Below are 18299 nucleotides of genomic sequence, written 5' to 3' on the forward strand. Positions count from 1 at the left end.
CCCTAGTTGATTACTTATTCACAATTTTTTGTGAGATTATAGTCTAACGCTGTTTATAATCTATCGGTAATACGCGTTGTTAAAATTTGTTTATTTACGTGAGATCAATACGTTCGTTTTGAAGTATTAAATTATTTTCATTTCTCGAAAAAAAGTTTTTAAAAAAAATTCAAAATTGGTTTACAATTGACGGAGAAATATATGTTGACGGAGAAATGAAATGTAAGCGTTTCTTGCTAAACACTCTAATCTTATCGCCATAATGTTACTATATTGCCTAGAATAAAAAACAGTCATTCGTATTCGAGAAACTCTTCTTGTGCAAATTAGCGCGAAAATATACCCAGAATAAGACACAGAATAAGACACACAATACAGATAATAATTTATTTGTCAACACAACACAACTACTAACTTATAACTAATACATTTAAGTAAATGTGTTGTGCAATTAAAATAGACCTGACTTAGCTTATATTGTTGTGAGTACATCAGTACCCAAAACGCTGATATTCTGTCAGACCCTTATGAGTGAAGGACAGTAATAATTATATTTATTAGTTAATAATTATATCACTAATAAAAAGCAGTTAAGAAGTGTAATCTTAGAAGAAAGAAAAAGCAAGTTGAATAAGAAAGATGGTCACAATAGTATAATTAAGAAAAACGATAAATAAAATAAATTCTTCTTTATTAATTAATTATGCTATTGCCACATAGTCTGCCACTAAAAGCCTGCTCAAATTTTCCCGTCATCTCTCAGTAGCATGTGCCGCTATGTAACGGCGATGAAGACAAGATGTCGAGAGTCGAGACAGGTTGTTTGTAGAGTGCAGAGCCTGCCTCCGTTACTAGCTAGTTGCCACCTTATCGCAGTTAGAGTAAACAATGGCGTGACTACAATACGGGCGGTTCTTAATGGGATTTATTGTGCCAAGGTCGTATCTATCGAGTTGAAGGAAAATGGATATTTGATACATTGAAGACTCGGTTGAACGGACAAGTTATTGGTAAAAGAAAATCGGATAACTGCGTAAGGAAAAGCGAGTCTTTTCTTGCATTTCATCGGGGTCTTGCAATAACTATTATGTATCTCGGTATTGAATTCAAAACTTGAAATATCTATACTAATATTATAAAGCAGAAGAGTTTGCTTGTATGATTGAACGCGCTAATCTCAGGAATTACTGGTCCGATTTGAAAAATTCTTTCTGTGTTAGATAGCCCATTTATCGAGGAAGGCTATATATTATCCCCGTATTCTTACAGGAACCGGAATCACGCGGGTAAAACCGCGCGGCGTCAGCTAGTCAGTTGATATAGACCTGTGATTTTTCGTTTTCGCGATTATCTAATTCTACTATTACTGCGATTTAGGTTTTTAGAAACCCAGCACATGTGATTTTGGAAACAAAAACAAAATAAAGAACGGAAGAACTGAAGAATGCAACCTACTCTCTATTTACTATCTAAATAAATTCGTCAAGACCGATTTACCGGTTATGCCGGAAATGTAAATGAACTCACTTTTGTATTCATACCTACATAATGACACATATAAGTATATATATGAGACGTTTTCATTCACGAGAATGTATAAAACCGCTCATCATCACCATAATATCAGCCGATGGACGTCCATTGCATAGGCTTTTGGTAGGGACTTCCAAATATCACGATTCTTACCCGCCTGCCACCAGCGAATCGCTGCGACTTCGACCAAGGCTGCGCTTTCTAGTGCCGGGTTGCCATTCCTGGTCCAGAACGTCCATCGGCTCTTCGATCTATGTGCACCGTCCATTGTCACTTCAGCTTCGCGACTCGTTGAGCTATGTTTATCACATTGGTTCTTTTGTGAACCTCCTCATTTCTGATTCGATCACGTAGAGATAAATAAAATAAATAAATAAATAAAGCCTTTATTTCCAATAATATAAAAGTAATTGCAAAACATTATACATAATAAATTTAGTATTAATTTTTAAACATGTCAATTTCAATTTGTACATTATAAGTTTGATAATAATTTTAAACATGTCAATTTCAATTTTAAATGTTAATAAATATTTTATGTCAGAAAAATTCTTCGTCATTGTTAATATTATGTTAGTTTTGGGCATAGGCCTCCTCCATCCTTCTCCATGTATCTCTATCTCTCGCCAACCTTGTCCAAGTGGTTCCCGCTGTGTCGTAGAGATAGCTTGTTCCAAAATAAAACCTCACAACAACGAAAATTTCACACAACTTCCAGACTGTTTTTGAAAATTACTTGACAATATAACTGATGTTGAGATCACGATACTTTGTCGATTATATTAATAAACTACTTTTTAATTACCGTGAGGCAGTTATATGAGACGGTAATAGTCCAGCCGGGATCAAACCCAAAACCTTATAGTCTTGAATCCGGTCCTTAAAACGTTTAGCTATTGTATTTAACGCGGCAACCTTTTTTACTTATGCTTCAAATGTTTATAATATGTACAATGTACATATATTCATAACATTTACGTAAGCATTATTATAAGTATTGTGTAATCATGTATCAAAGAACATAAGCACAGCCATTATCTTATATTATACCTATAAAGTTACATTTATAAATCGCCAGTAAAACCATAACCACATCTATCTATGGGCAAATAAAATACTCTTTTTAAAAACGTTAACATATAAATTAACAAAGATAATTACAAGCTAAGAGTAATTGTTATGTTTCATTCTCTATTGAATGAGGTAAGTGACTTATGCGCGTTCTTAATACAATGCTTTTTATATATAATTGTATAAAAAGAGTAAATAATATAAATATATAAATACACTCGTATATAAATATCTACAATAGTTATAACGAAACAAGAAAAATACATTTTTTTTGAATGCTGATTTCAAAAACAAGGAGTACCTGTCATAAAGATTTTGGTTTCTCAAACATTGTTTCTTTCATGTGTTTTGTTTAGTGATCGAACGGGCAACACCGCTTATTATTAGTTTTTTATTATATTAACATACCTCAAACAGATAAATCGCTGTTAAAGAGTTTCTTAGAACAGATAGATCGATTATAGGAACCATCCGTTAGCGGTTAGTGCAATCAGCCTGTCTGCCTGAACAATAAACTCGTTAAGTACAGTTCTTATATCGTACGATTAAAATAATATGACTTTTTAAGTTAAATGGCGTTAGAGATGCAAACATGTTTGATATGGTTGCTTTGCTGTGCGATGATGTTATTTGTTTTCAATTCAATTCAATATTCAGTAGTTTATTTGCAAACACGTGTTGAGGATAACAATAAATTATTTGTATGTAGCCTACAGCTGGCATGAAAAATTATAAAACAATAACTTAATGTCGGATGACAGTGACTTACTTTGATCAAATCTCGATGCATTAGCTATAATTGAGATTATGTATGTATTGAGAATATACTCGTAACAATAAACTTTTTCAAAGTTTACTTTTTATATGATTTTCATGTTTAAAGCACATACGAATCTTTTTTTTTTTTTTGTATAAGCAAGCGCTTAGCTGCAATCACGCCTGATGGTAAGCAGTGATGCAGCCTATGGTGGAACGCGCTTGCCTAGAAGATGCCTATACCTTGAATTCATTCAAGCATTATCAAAAAGCGTTATCTACGTTACATCTCTTGCGTATTTTCTACATTGTAATCATGTATGTGTGTTTTATGATTACTTTAAGGGGCAAACTCTATTCGTGCACATACAACACTTACTTCTGTACTTGCATTACACATAATTATATTGTTGGTTCATTAAATAAATAAATAAACAGCTATGAGTGTTAACAATGCATTTTTTATACAAAGTTCAAAATACGATTATAAAGTGGCACATAAGGCTGGTAGCGTGCACGCACGAACGTACCCAATGTGGCGAGCCGACCAGCCGTGACGACTAGACAGGTGGCTGATGGATCGAGTTATCGATTGCTATTGACTAAACAACCAATATGTATAACTTGGCAGATTTGTTCCTAACACGATGATCTGCGCGGGCCGGGAGAGTGATAGCAATGCGCAGTCCTTCCCTGTGCCCCGCGCGCCCACAATAACCGCCATGTCTCAGCTGCATAGAACGTGAAAAGACTGAAACATCTCTATAAACACAAAGAAGCATCTTGTCCATGCACTGATCCCATCTTTACTTATGCAGCTGAGACATGGACGATCAAGTCAGCTGGTGGACATCGCATAGACGCTGTCGAGATGTGGTGCTAGAGAAGAATGCTCCGTATTCCGTAGACAGCACGTAGAACCGAAGTATCGATGCTAAAACAACTTAACATCTCGAAGCGACTGTCCACCTGTCTTCAGAGGATCCTCGAGTACTTCGGCCATATTGCCAGGAGATAACTTAGAGAAACTAGTGATCACTGGCAAAGAAGAAAGAAAGATGTAGCCCGATGCGTTCGTTGGTCAGACCAAATCCGCGCCTGTTACGACACCAAGGTTCACGAGCCTCTGCAAGTCGCGAAATGCCGAGCTACATGGCGCGACATCGTCAAGAAGCAAGCTCGAGTTAGGGGTCACGACCCTCAGTAATAAAGAATACGCTTTAATGAGGAGGAGTATTTAGTTAAAAAGTCTATTTGGTGACGTCTGTTTTGATCTTACTTAGATTTTTATCTTAAATTTCTTTTTATTTTTTATTGCGACTTCGTCCGTATGAAAATCTGTTTTTTCGCCGCGGCAACCACGGATTTATGGGGATAGAAGTAGGCTATGTATTAATCTATCGCCATTTACAATTTCAGCCCCTTCAATTGCGTAATGGACTTACAAACATCAATACATTCACACGAACTTTCGCGTTTATAATATTAACTCCTGCCCTCACTATATGTTACACGGGAGGTGGTAATAGTATAGCTAAAGAAATTATACAAATTAATCATATTTTAAATCAATTAATTAATTATAAACTCATTGACTTAACTATAAGCAATCAATAACTCGTTTACATAATTTATAATATCTACTGTCACCTACTGTTAACAGAATTTTAATACTTTGCGATTTAAAATGCAAATGAATGTCACATTCATTGTACTTTCATTTACCTACAAATGCCGCAATAGTTTCATAGTAATGGGACCGGCCGGAAAACCTAAAGATCAGGGTTCGATCACTGCCCGTTGAGACTAGGGGTGTAGCTACTCAGGGGATAGGCGGTGCAAGTGCAAATTATTATTATGAGGCAAGGTTTGATTTTTTTTTTTAAAGAATATTTGCCATATCTTTTTATAATATGACCAATATTCCCATTCCCCTCCAACTAGTCGGGCAAGAGTGTGCTAGGAGTGGGTACGACAATAGACCAACGGAGCGGGAATCGAACCCTGATCTTTAGGTTTTCCGGCCGGCCATCCCCCCGGTGATGAGTCCAACGCCGCTCTTACCGGTAAGCTATTGAGGTTTGTATATTTGTTACGATTTAACTACTCGGCCGATTTTAAATAGGTATGCTTTCACAATTATAAAGCTACATTTTCACGAAGTAATATAGACTTTATTTCTAGGAATCATCATCATCATCATGATGATGATGATGATGATTCCTACGCAAACGGCAAGTACGCGGGTGAAACTGCGGGGCGTTTGCTAGTACATGAATTAAAAAGAATTCTTTGCGTGGAAGAAATCGCAGGCACATGATAGTTCAGAACAAATGGTTACATATTAGGTGCAACGTTTACGTATCGCGTGATTTTACCGACTAGTTTTCTTCACTTTTCAAGTCCATTGTCTATTAAGTAACTAAACAAGGTCAAGTAGTTTATTGTTTTAACCCAGATTGTAAACTTTGAAGTCCTTGAACAAATTGGCTTATAATTAAATATTTCTAAGATATATCTAATACTTCAATAAAAAAATGTAAAAACCGTAATTTATAATGTTTATATTATGGTATAATTTATTTGCCTATTTAAATTTCGCTCTACAGGGCTAAGCCTACCTCCTACACGCCACCGTCTTTAAACCGATCAAAAGATAGCACATATTATTTTTCGCTTATGAGTTGTAGATTTTTTTTCAATTGTTTACAAGACTGCAATATCACCTGATGGTAAGTGATGCAATCTAAGATGGAGGCGGGCTAACTTGTTAGGAGTAGGATGAAAATCCAAACCCCTTTCGGATTCTACACGACATCGTACCGAAACGCTAAATTACTTGGCAGTACATCTTTGTCGGTATGATGGTAACTAGCCACGGCCTAAGCCTCCCACCACCTCAATTAGCCCAGCCGGGGATCGAATCCAGGACCTCCGTCTTGTAAATCCACCGCGCATACCACTGCGCCCCGGAGGCCGTCAGTATTTGTCACTCATAATGATTTAACTAAAAACCTAAGAAGACTGAAGTAACAATCTCTATAGAAATATTTATGTTGTAAATTTAAAAGGCTTACTCAATGTACTCCGTCGCATTAGTGCTGTACCTACACTTCACATTCAAGGAAACCTTAAAATTTCATTGGATCAATACTTTACTCACGGAATCCGACAATTCCAAACCGCAAGGCTGACTGACTGAATTACATGACCACGAGATATTAGGCCAAGTTATAGTATTACCTTATTTACCTACTTAAAATTAGTAGTTTTCGATGTGAATCCTCCTAATATTAAAACGCCAAAGTATGTATGGATGTTTCTTACTCTTTAACGTCGCAAATTGTAAACCGATTTGGTGGAAATTTAAAACAAAGACAGATAATAACCCTGGATTAATACATAGGTTACGTTTTATCCCAAAAAAATCTATGGTTTTCGCAATAACTGATGCTTATTATTGTATGAATGTTTGTTACTCTTTCACGTCTACTGAACCGATTTGTCTGAAATTGAAAATGAAGATAGACCCTATTATATCCTAGATTAACACATAGGTTGCCCCCAAAGAAACCAAGGTTCTTTGCGAAAAACTGGTCGTAATGCTGGTATGAACTCATATATGCAAAAACTATTGGAATTAGCTGTTGTTTGGAAAACAAATGTGGAAACCCTAATTTTACGCGAATGAAGTCGCGGGTATCATGTTAATATGTTGATGACAATATGTTTGAAATACATAACCCTCTTCGTTTGAAATGCATAACTATTTTCGTCTTCAACAGGTTAAAAACAATATACCATCAGTCTCGACGATATAAATTCAAGCCACGCATCGACACATAGTCGAACGTATTGATGCATATTTGACCCCGCGACCCTCTTCTAGTGAAAGTCAGTGCGTTCTGGTAGAGCGAACGATTTTTATAATTCCCATCGCCATTCATCGATTACATGTTCTCTGGTTTTCAATAGCCATTGTTGCGATGGCTATTGAATGTTTCGATACACGTATGAGTATACAACAGGTAAATAAGTAATAATTTCTATTCACAGATTGTTAGTCATAGCGAGAAAGATCTTTTTTTAATTGACTTCAAATAAAGATGAGGTCCTAAATACAATGTAGTTCTAATTTCTATGCGAAAAGAAATAAATCGTTTAATTAAATTGAACTTCTTATAGTACTTGTACGTCTGGTAATCCTGTAAGCGCGTTGAAATCTTTTATATGAAATGAAAAATTACGTAACATACCTATTTGATACTCATTTTTAAAATTCTATAAAAATGTTAACGTAATAAGTATATTATTTTTTTACCTTGAAGTTTAATCCTCATATATAAAGCATATATTTTAAAATCTTAAAAAAAAATACTTAAGTCGTGATCTACAGAAAAGAGTGTAATGCATGTTTTACCCTATTAAATATACCTAGTTAATACGTTTTGTATAGAGAGAACATATTAAGTTTTCTTGAACAGCTTCAAGTATTATATTACTGCATAATATTTGATTTATTAAATTGTAGTTACAGTCTTTTAACTGCAGTTTAAAGCTCTCCAATTCTGGGAAATTGTTGTGAACAAATAAGGAACAGTAATTTAGCGATAGGCAGGTAAAATTAGTTCGTTCTTGTATTTTTTTACGTTTTTATAAATCAGGAAACGTCAAATTAATTACGCAAGTGGAGTCGTTTACATACTTTGTATAAAAAGTGATAATTACATCATACCAAATCTTACGTATTTTAAAAAGAAAAATATATTTTTGACGTCAATACTGTATGATATTCATCATATTAAACAATTTATACGTATTTTATACATAATAAAATATATTTTTTGACGTGTATGTTGTTCATAATATTAAGTTTTATATATAGTTAGCGTATTTATTCGCTAGTGAATACATGAATTGACATAAATCATGTCGAAACTATTTATGAGTATCAATTTATAAAGTAATCCTACTAAAATTATAAACGTGAAAGTTTGTATGCATGTTTGTTTCGATGTTTGTTACTCTTTAGCGCCACAACTACCCTGGATTAACACATAGGCTGCTTATCATACCATAAATATCCATGGTTCCCGCGGGATTTGTGAAAAACTGAATTCCACGAAGTCGCGGGCCTCCGCTAGTAAATAATATTATGAAGGTTAAAGTGTATATCTAAATATGTAGGTTACTCCCTTACGCTGTAAAGGACAAAATCGATTTGGTCTGAGGAGTTGAGATAGAATAGGTAGGTATACCTTGAATTAACACATTAAAGAAATTAATATTATCAGGGCGAAAGTGCACCTGTAAGTGTGTATAAGGATGTAAGTTTGTTACTCCTTCACTAAAGAACCAATTTAACTGAAAAACGGGAATGTAAAAAAATAAAACAAAAGTAAAAACGGAAATACCATTCAGTCTCTCAGAAATCCATGGTACCTACCGCTGGATTTATGAGAGACTGCATTGTAAGCGAAATCGGGGCATCAGCTATATTTAGAAATACAACCAACTGCAACCCTGAAAAATGCTTCTCTTTAAAACTTATATATAAACCTGTTAATTGAAAGATAACGGCTAGTTTTTGACTAAGTAGTTTTTCAGGAAAATTGCTAGTGACTAAAGTAAAGCCAGCTTTTAATTATTATCTAAAGGTCATAATAACCTCGTTCTGTTGCCGCAATATGATATTTAAAATGGCTAGTGTTACGTGTAAGGTAATAAATACGTGTTACCCACCTTGACTATCGATTGTCAAAATGCATGCTTTACCTACCTTCAATAAACATATTTTCCATTTATTTGTATGAGTCATTACAGTTCTCATTGAGTCTATTGAGAATAATTTCACGCTAGTATTGTTGTAAATGTAGTGAATAGGCTATTCAAGAGGCCTGCTCAATAAAAGTTTAAATTATTATTGACGACTTGTTCGATTGTAACTCCATTGAATAAAAATAAAGCCTTTTCGAGTAACAGAATGTGTTTAGTGTAGAAAATATTCTAAAAGTTTTGCTATAGCTATAGTGGAGTATTTCTCATTCAGACTACCTGCTTATTTTAACAAATAACGAATAAATTAGCCCGTTTGTTATTCTACAAATACGACTGTTGTTCCTACTTCATACGTATCTAGAATAAGTACAATTAAATTCTAATAAGATTCTTAGACGGGTGAAATTTTAGAACGTGAACAGTTTTACCTTACATGCGTTCTAAACTTTCCATGGCAACGGTAAATTCGTATCCAGTTCATATATTTCGCTGCCTCGACAAATCTCGCCGTGCACGAGAAATCTGTGTTGACTTACGACTTGACGAGTTATTGTACCGCTCGCAGCCTCACGCGCATCAACTATCGGTGTCATAATTCACGGGTAAACACCGCTACGTGGATGGGACCTACATCGATGTCTCTTTGTAGAAATATCACGCATTTTCTCTTACAAAATACACCCCTAAAACCCAACACCGTTAAAATTCGTGCTACGATCACCTGACCGCACTGTAAACAGCGGCAGGTCAGAGTCGGCCAACATTTACCGTTAAGATCCGCTGAGTTGCACTATCAAATGCCTCGTCCACTCTTCTTCATATCACAATCACTTGGTAAAACGGGCACTGGGTTGAATCACACGCGGTCACCAGTCACAGATCCTCGCACATTTTATCGCGGAAGTTGTTGATGTTGGAGCCGCGGCGGAGAGCGCATAGAAGCACCAAATGCGACAGACCGTGAATGTTAACCTACCTGTGGCGCTTGCGTGTCGCCCGTCGGCCTACCGGACCGGGGCGACTGCTTTACCGACCGCCCGCGGCGCCGCACAACAATTTTTCACATTCAAAACATGAACAACTATGTGGGATTACAAAATATCTACAGTTCTACGTCAATTGTCCATACCCAAACGTTGTATGTTATAAAACAACACTTTTTTATAAACTGGATCTCTTAACTTAATAATTTACATACGTAAAATTAACTCTAAAGCCTTATTCTGTTTTATCGACACTAACAGCGCCATCTTACGTAAGAGAAAACATCGTGAAAATGGAAAACAATATTAATGAATTGAAAACATTATCTAAAACTTTAGAAATATACTCAACACTACTCATTGTTACAAATTATTATAATAAAAAAACAAAATAGATAACTGAGAAAGTAACAGTCTCATGTTAAAATACCAAAAAAACATTCGCCAGCGCGTAAAGTTTAACTGTACTAAGCATGATCTATAGATCCCAAATGCGAATACAGCCTTACGAAGTACATGACTTTTCCGCGAGATGGCGTAGTCGGTATTAAAGCCTTCTTTGAGCGTTGTTTACTTTGTTTGCCTTTAATTAATTTCATTTTAACGTGCGACTGACATTATTAATTATTTACTACAAGATAAAAATATTAATCAAATTAATTTCCTTCGGCGTACATCCGTGTTTAATTTAAACCGAGGTCGCGGTTAGATCCTGATGACAAAGGAAATACTCGGGAAATCTATTTAGATCCGGGTCCAAGATGTGAATTATTAAATGACGTTAATTTTCATATAATTATGGAAATCGTAGTTAACGTTGAGCCGGGAATATTAATAAGGACTTAAAATAATTAGACCAATTGCGTATCTACAAGACGAGAGTTCTCAGAAATATTTCTAATGGCGCCTACTTGTTAGTCATAATATCATTTAGAACAGAACGTTTATGTAGATAAAATTGTGCTCATACGACTCATAAAAAGCTAAATTACAAGAACTTACGCAAAGATTAACCTCAAAATAAAGTAAATGTGGTATAACCTATTGAAGATTTCTTTAAAGGTCTACTTTAGTATGCTTTTTTTGCATACATAGTATATAGATGAAATTTGGCAGACAGAGAGCTTATAGTTAGTCGACGTCCTTAAAAATGGACTTTCCGACAGGGCCGGATTGAGGAGGTTTAAGGGTGGACGAAAAATGGCCACCAACAGAATGGAAAAAGGAAAATGTGGACACGCAGGAGGTTGTGATCTTACCAGGACCACGATCTTCAGTAATGAAGGAACGACTGCAGAGAAAGAGAATGGTGGACAAAGTCGTGAGCTTCCGCTAGTGTAGAATAAATGTATAGAGGCTAAATGAAAGAATCCAGAAACTCATTTTATATTAAAATACCAAAAAAGTTTAGGTAGATACTTACAAATACAGTCTTGACAGAAGATCCCATAACTTTTTTGGCAATAATAAGCTGAATAAAAAGTTTTGTGACCTGCGATGCGTAAATTGCGATTCATAATCATCATCATTATCAACCCATATTCGGCTCCCTGTTGAGCACGAGTCTCTTTTCAGAATGAGAGGGGTTAGGCCAATAGTCCACCACGCTGGCCCAATGCGGATTGGCAGTCTTCACTCAATTAGAGAATTAAGAAAATTCTCATGTATACAGGTTTCCTCACGGTGTTTTTCCTTCATCCTTTGAGACATGAGTGAGTGAGAGAGTGATATTTAATTTCTTAAAATGCACATAACTGAAAAGTTGAAGGTGCATGCCCCGGACGGGTTTCGAACCTACGCCCTCCAGAATCGGAGGCAGAGGCTCCCCACTGGGCTATCACTGACTAAATAGCGATTATGGCTATAATAATATAGTTACTGCGTCACTGTTACGACAATAATAATAAATAGTTAGTTAGATTAAGAAAATCACGAAGGGAATTGTGGATAATGGGAATTCAGATAGTATTCTGGTGATTCATGAATATGTATAGGAATTTATTCACAAATGAAGGATTGTTTATTACTGCCTTGTGTAGAGTTAATGCTGCAATGAATATGTATGGAAGACCCATAATTTATAAGGCCAATGTCGACACTGTCAACAAACGGATATGTGCATAGGTAATACGGTTTTAAAGTTTGACGGAACATGATTTTATAGAACGTGCCTACACCAAACTCGTATCCAGATGATTTTGAAATCATCATACCTAACGTTGCATCGTCTCTGATTGCTATTTTGTGTTTTATAACTTATAGCTGACACCGCGCGGTTTCACCCGCGTGGTTCCCGTTCCGGTAGGACTATGGGGATAATAGCCTATATTATTATAGCCTATAGCCTTTCTCATAAATGGACTATCTAACACTGAAAGAACTTTTCAAATCAGACCAGTAGTTCCTGAGATTAGCCCGTTCAGTCAAACAAACAAACAATCTCTTCAGCTTTATAATATTATGTACAGATTAACGACGAAGGCAGACGTCATATCCACTGGGCTATCACGTCGGTTCGAATGCGGTTCGGGGCATGCACCTTCAACTTGTCAGTTAATGGGCATTTTAAGAAATAAAATATCACATGTCTCAAACGGTGAAGGAAAAACTTCGTGAGGAAACCTGCATACCTGAGAATTTTCTCTATTCTTTATATATGTGTGAAGTCTGCCAATGCGCAATGCCCATTGGGCCAGCGTTGTGCGCTAAAGCTCTCATTCTTAGAGGAGACTCGTGCCCAACAGTGAGCTATGACTGAACATAGTCTATGTCGCTTCGTATAACTAGGTCCTGGGGTCGAATCCTTGGTCGGGCTATGAATTGAGCTTTTCTATCTTCCAAAAATTGTTTAGTAAACATTCTAAGCCTGAAGCTTGTTTTTAAGTCAGGAAGTTAGCAGTGCCTCGCCAGTACCATCAGCCTCCCTAGCCAAGTTGCACGTCGATTCTCTTTCCACGATCGCTAACGCTTCGAAAACTAGAAAGATGTATGGGTATGACATTTGCTATCGATACGTCACGTGATCAAGATCTGTCAATCCCATACATTTTTCTAGTTTTCGAAGCATTAGCGATCGGAGAAAGAGAATCGACGTGCCTCTTGGCTAAGGGGGCAGTATTGTCCATGATATAGTTATCTTGACAAAAGCGGCAGCAGCGTGGTGGGTCTAAGCTCCAAATCCTATTCTTTATTAAGGGAGGAAGCCTAACCCTGCTGTACCTTTGAAAAGGCTCATAATAACATACGAATTGAAAACCACCTAGCACCTTTGTCATTACCAAGGATGTCAAATAACATAACAGTCATGTTAATTACTCGCAGTTCCTAGTTGCTTCTGAGAATCGTTACGCCGACCGTCACGACGTACGATACTTCGGTGCCATCACACACATAATATTCTGATTGTTATCGTTAACGCCTTACGCGATGGATATGACTGGCTAATAGTAAATACTTGTGCCATGACTAAGACATTAGCTTAGCTGGTCGACATCGCAATGCGGGTAATATGAAGTATGATCTGCGATAGGGCTTGAGTTAATTGAAGTTAAGGTTTTGACGGCCTCCGTGGCGCAGTGGTATGCGCGGTGGATTTACAAAACGGAGGTCCTGGTTTCGATCCCCGGCTGGGCAGATTGAGATTTTCTTAATTTGTCCAGGTCTGGCTGGTGGGAGGCTTCGGCCGTGGCTAGTTACCACCCTACCGACAAAGACGTACCGCCAAGCGATTTAGCGTTCCGGTACGATGTCGTGTAGAAACCGAAAAGGAGTGTGGATTTCATCCTACTCCTAACAAGTTAGCCCGCTTCCATCTTAGACTGCATCATCACTTACCATCAGGTGAGATTGTAGTCAAGGGCTAACTTGTAAAGAATAAAATAAAAAAAAAAAATTAGCCTGCAGGTGATATCGCAGTCAGCTTACTTGTCGTTGATTAAAAAAGGAAAACATGAGAAAATTATCGTTATTTTTTTTTTAAATTTCACGTGTAGGTGTTTCTTATTATTATTTAAAAGTTAGCCCTTAACTACAATCTCACCTGATAGTAAGTGATGATGCAATCTAAGATATCTAAGATGGAAGCGTGCTAACTTGTGTTAGGAGGAGGAAAAAAAACCACACCCCTTTCGGTTTCTACACGACGTGGTACCGGAACGCTAAATCGCTTGGCGGTACATCTTACCGGTAGGGTGGTAACTAGCCACGGCAGAAGCCTCCCATCAGTCAGACCTGTACCAATTAAGAAAACCTTAATCGGCCGGGGATGGAATCCAGGACCTCCGTGTTGTAAATCCACCGTGCATACTTCTGCGCCACGGAGGCCGTCAAATAATAATAATAATAGGTATTAAATAAATTTTTATTAACCGACTTCGTGTTAGTTGTATACGTTAATGCCTTCCTTCAATATGACAGACGTTTAGCACCTGTTCGTAAAAGGACGAAACATTTGCGAAACAGGATGTAGCCAAATGAGGCTGACGTTCTAAAGTATTTTCATATGCAAATACTGAGCAGTGCTGCTGTGCTGAATTATTGCTGTTTTATAATAAAAACCTGTTTTACATACGTAATGACATAATTACTGCTTGTGTGCATCTTAAACTTTACGTAACTCTGTGATGACCAGTGTCTTAAGCAAATCAGATTGCATTATCTGCAAATTGCCAAACTTTCTCGATAAATGAGAATTAATCACACTAATATTATACAAAAGCTGTGAGTGAATAAGTTTGTTTCTACTTGTTGTTGTCTTCTCTTTCGTTTACTTGAGTAGTATTGAGATATATCTGACATAACTTATTTTCATTAAGATAAAACCTTTGGTTTTCAATAACATCTTCATATGCTTTGAATAACTGAGTGTTTGTGGTGATATGCTCTTTGTTGCTTTTTAAGACTTTCTCTAGGTAAGGATTTGTAATGACATATCAAAACGAAATGAAAACATCACTTTATTAATTGAAATTTTAATACTTTACTAAACTATGAAACAGGTAATACAACTGATTCAACTTTAGCCAACCTTTTAATAAAACCTTATAACTGTAGAAAACGAAGACAAAGCATTAAAATTTCGCCAGACTCTCTGTCTACATCCTTGTATCCATTTATGGATGCATTATGCGTACCAGTAATGGCCTGCGATAGCCAGACATACCACATTTAATGAAGGCTGAAGTTCGTCAGCCTATATGCTTCTACCATACTTACTTACGTATAATCAAATTAAATCTGAATTCATTTATTTCCATTAGACTCGGTTTACAAGCACTTTCGAAACTTCAGGTAATATTATTATTAGTTACAGGTCACAATTAAAAAAATAATAATAATACGTATATTGTGTGCTCTTCTCGGACCAAGACGCTTGGGAAGACCTTCTTGGTCCAGGTCTGGCAGGTCTTCGGCCGCGGCTAGTTAACACCCTACGTACCGCCAAGCGATTTAGCGTTTCCGGTACGGTGTCGTGTAGAAACGGAAATGGGTGTGGATTTTCATCCTATGCCTATCCATCTTATCTTATAATTGCATCGTTACTTACCATAAGATTAAAAGAAAAATTAGGTAAGTATGTCTAACTACCGCAGGCTCTCATTCTATAAGCGATTCGATTATTTTTGATAGGCAAAAAAGCAGAAAAGGCACCGATGCCCATGCCGTGCCTCGATTAGTCATGAAACATACGATCGTTATGCAGATTTATGCAATAAATATTGTGAGTTGTAATCGCATGGTCCATGAGGAACCGGGTTGAGGTTACTCGTCATACTTTATGGTTTAATCAATTATGGTTATAATAGTTAAAAATATGGTTAGCCAAGAATGTAGGGGTCGCATGGATTCCCCAGAATCTGAAAATGAACGTTCGTATCTTATACGCATGGCTAGGGTAAGGAACTTTCTCCTGGAGTCAGTATTTCCTAATTCTTACTAACTGGGCATCTTTAAGCTGAGAATGCACATCTTCTAAACAAGAGCGTTTCACCTTACCATCAAGTAAACTCGTGGTTTAACGCGAGCTTATTTCTTATAAAAAAGGACACAATTAAAATTACAATGTGAAAGTCCTCTAAAAATTGAAGTCGAAGTAAAATCGAAGTTCTCAAAATGGGTTTTATGGATTATCGAGTGAATTATATAAATATGAAAAAAAAGTTATGGAACTTTCAAATTTTCAGTTCCTTGTGAATTTATGCCAGGATGAATACTGTGAATAGGTATCTAAATATTTTGTCTCGAGTTAAAATAGAAATGGAGGAAAAAATTAGTAAATTTTTGGAAAAAATTTAGATGGTTGATATATAATGTCCTGGATTATAAAAATTATTTTCCCTATAAAACCGTATTCGTTAACGTTAAGTCCCATATATAATTTAAAAGACGATCGGTTGCTTGGTTATTAGAATCCGGAATACTAAACTTGAGAATTTTTAGTTACTACGTCGACAAACATATTTATGCTAGTTACTTAAGCTATGTAATACATATATATTTTTTATAATTATAGATATAGTCACTGTTAGTCATACATCCGCATCGACTGATGCAAAATAGTTGAAATATTACTAACGAAGCATCAAGTTGGATATTTCATATTATTAATGAAGTAATTTGGTGGCTACCTATGTTAGTTTTTTGGTCATAAATTGTTCTAAAATTGTCATTCTGTGGCCGTTGTGGTCACCGCGAATGGCTTATTTATTTTGTAATGATTTTATTTTTGGAATATGAATAAATTCTTTATACCTATATATACCTACTTATAATTATATATTAAGTGATAAGCCTCTCAACATAGTCTTGTTATATCTACTGTGTCATAGGCTCTCATAAAAGTAGGATATATCTCCGTGAAACAAATCGATTATAAATATAACTGCCATATTCACTAATTTGGTCTTTATTAACAACCTACTAAAATAATCTTTTTATCTTTATCTTTATCTTTTTTTTGTTAAAATAATAATCAGACTTCAATAAAGTATTTCAGTGATTTTGATTTTAACACTACTAAACCGTTTATCATGAAAATGAAATGGGACTAATCTGGAAGTATACTTACTCTTTCAAAATAAAATAACTTTAATTTTCAAAATTGTTTAATAAATGACGAAGTTATAACATAAAAAAAAACAAAGAACAAACGCGTATATACAACATATATAATGAACATTAAATCAATTGACAAAATGTCGTCTATGATATTCACGAATCAGTCAGTAGGCATCTAGGATGACATTTGTTACATAGAATTTCAATTTCGTATAAGTCAACCAACATACGTCAAAGTTAGTATATGAGCTATATGGATATCAATTTTTTATCTCGGTTATTAAAAATTTGGAGCTTAGATCCACCACTCTGTTTTAATTCAGGTCGACGTATTATCGTGATCTCTGAGGCAAGTTGTGTAAACTACCAACTTTCTTCATCCAGTCTGAGAATTCTTTATTTTTTTATCCGAAAGAAACAAGCTGCTGAAATGATCTGAAGTGTGAAATCTTACACACTTCAGATATTCAAATCACGGGCTCAAGGTACTTTTGTGCAAAGAAGCACTTGCCTACTATTTTACTTATTTGCTAATTTTAATTAAGTAAGTACTTAGAGGTTACTTGTACTTACGAAAAAATACAAGATACTTTTTGTATTATTGTTGTAGTCATCAATGTCACGGCATTAAGATGTTATTACATAGAATTACTGAAATGTCTCCGCTTTATGTTCTAAGTCTGGACATAATGGCGCAGTTAACACACGGATGTGGACTTTCTTAGACGTGTTCGTACTTATTACACAACGTCAGCTGCTTGGTAATCATGTGATGACAATAAACCGAAGTACAATATAGTAATGATATAAACAAATTACTCTATATACTTGGACTTAGGGGACCTTTAAAACCTTACCACCCAAGCTACCAAGTCCAAGTTGTCTATCATACTTACCTATGATATAAGCATAGACTGGCAAAAAGCTTTTATAAAATGACGTTTTTTTTTGTCACAATCATGTTTTAATCAATTATGTAGGGTATTATTGACTAACATCCAATTTGTCAAAATATACGTTCCCTTTATAAACTGTTTTAAAAAGTTAAATCTGTGTTGTTATTAAGCCTGGCCCTAACAATGTGGTCCTTCGAGCCAGATTATTACAGTATGTTCCATACTA

The 18299-nt window shown here is 35.7% G+C and overlaps 1 protein-coding gene across 2 annotated transcripts in view; it reads right to left on the bottom strand.

Moving 5' to 3' along the window:
• LOC112052239 (myosin-VIIa) overlaps positions 1–10351 on the bottom strand; it is a 45724-nt gene extending 35373 nt beyond the window's left edge. The window contains exon 1 of one of the 2 annotated variants that reach the window (XM_052891331.1): positions 10115–10351. The gene's annotated coding sequence lies outside the window, so the exon portion shown is untranslated. The other variant, XM_024091246.2, reaches the window with a different exon arrangement.
• Between the last annotated feature and the right edge of the window lie 7948 nt (positions 10352–18299).

This window comes from Bicyclus anynana, chromosome 3, assembly GCF_947172395.1.
Source record: "Bicyclus anynana chromosome 3, ilBicAnyn1.1, whole genome shotgun sequence".
Classification (NCBI taxonomy): Eukaryota; Metazoa; Arthropoda; class Insecta; order Lepidoptera; family Nymphalidae; genus Bicyclus; species Bicyclus anynana.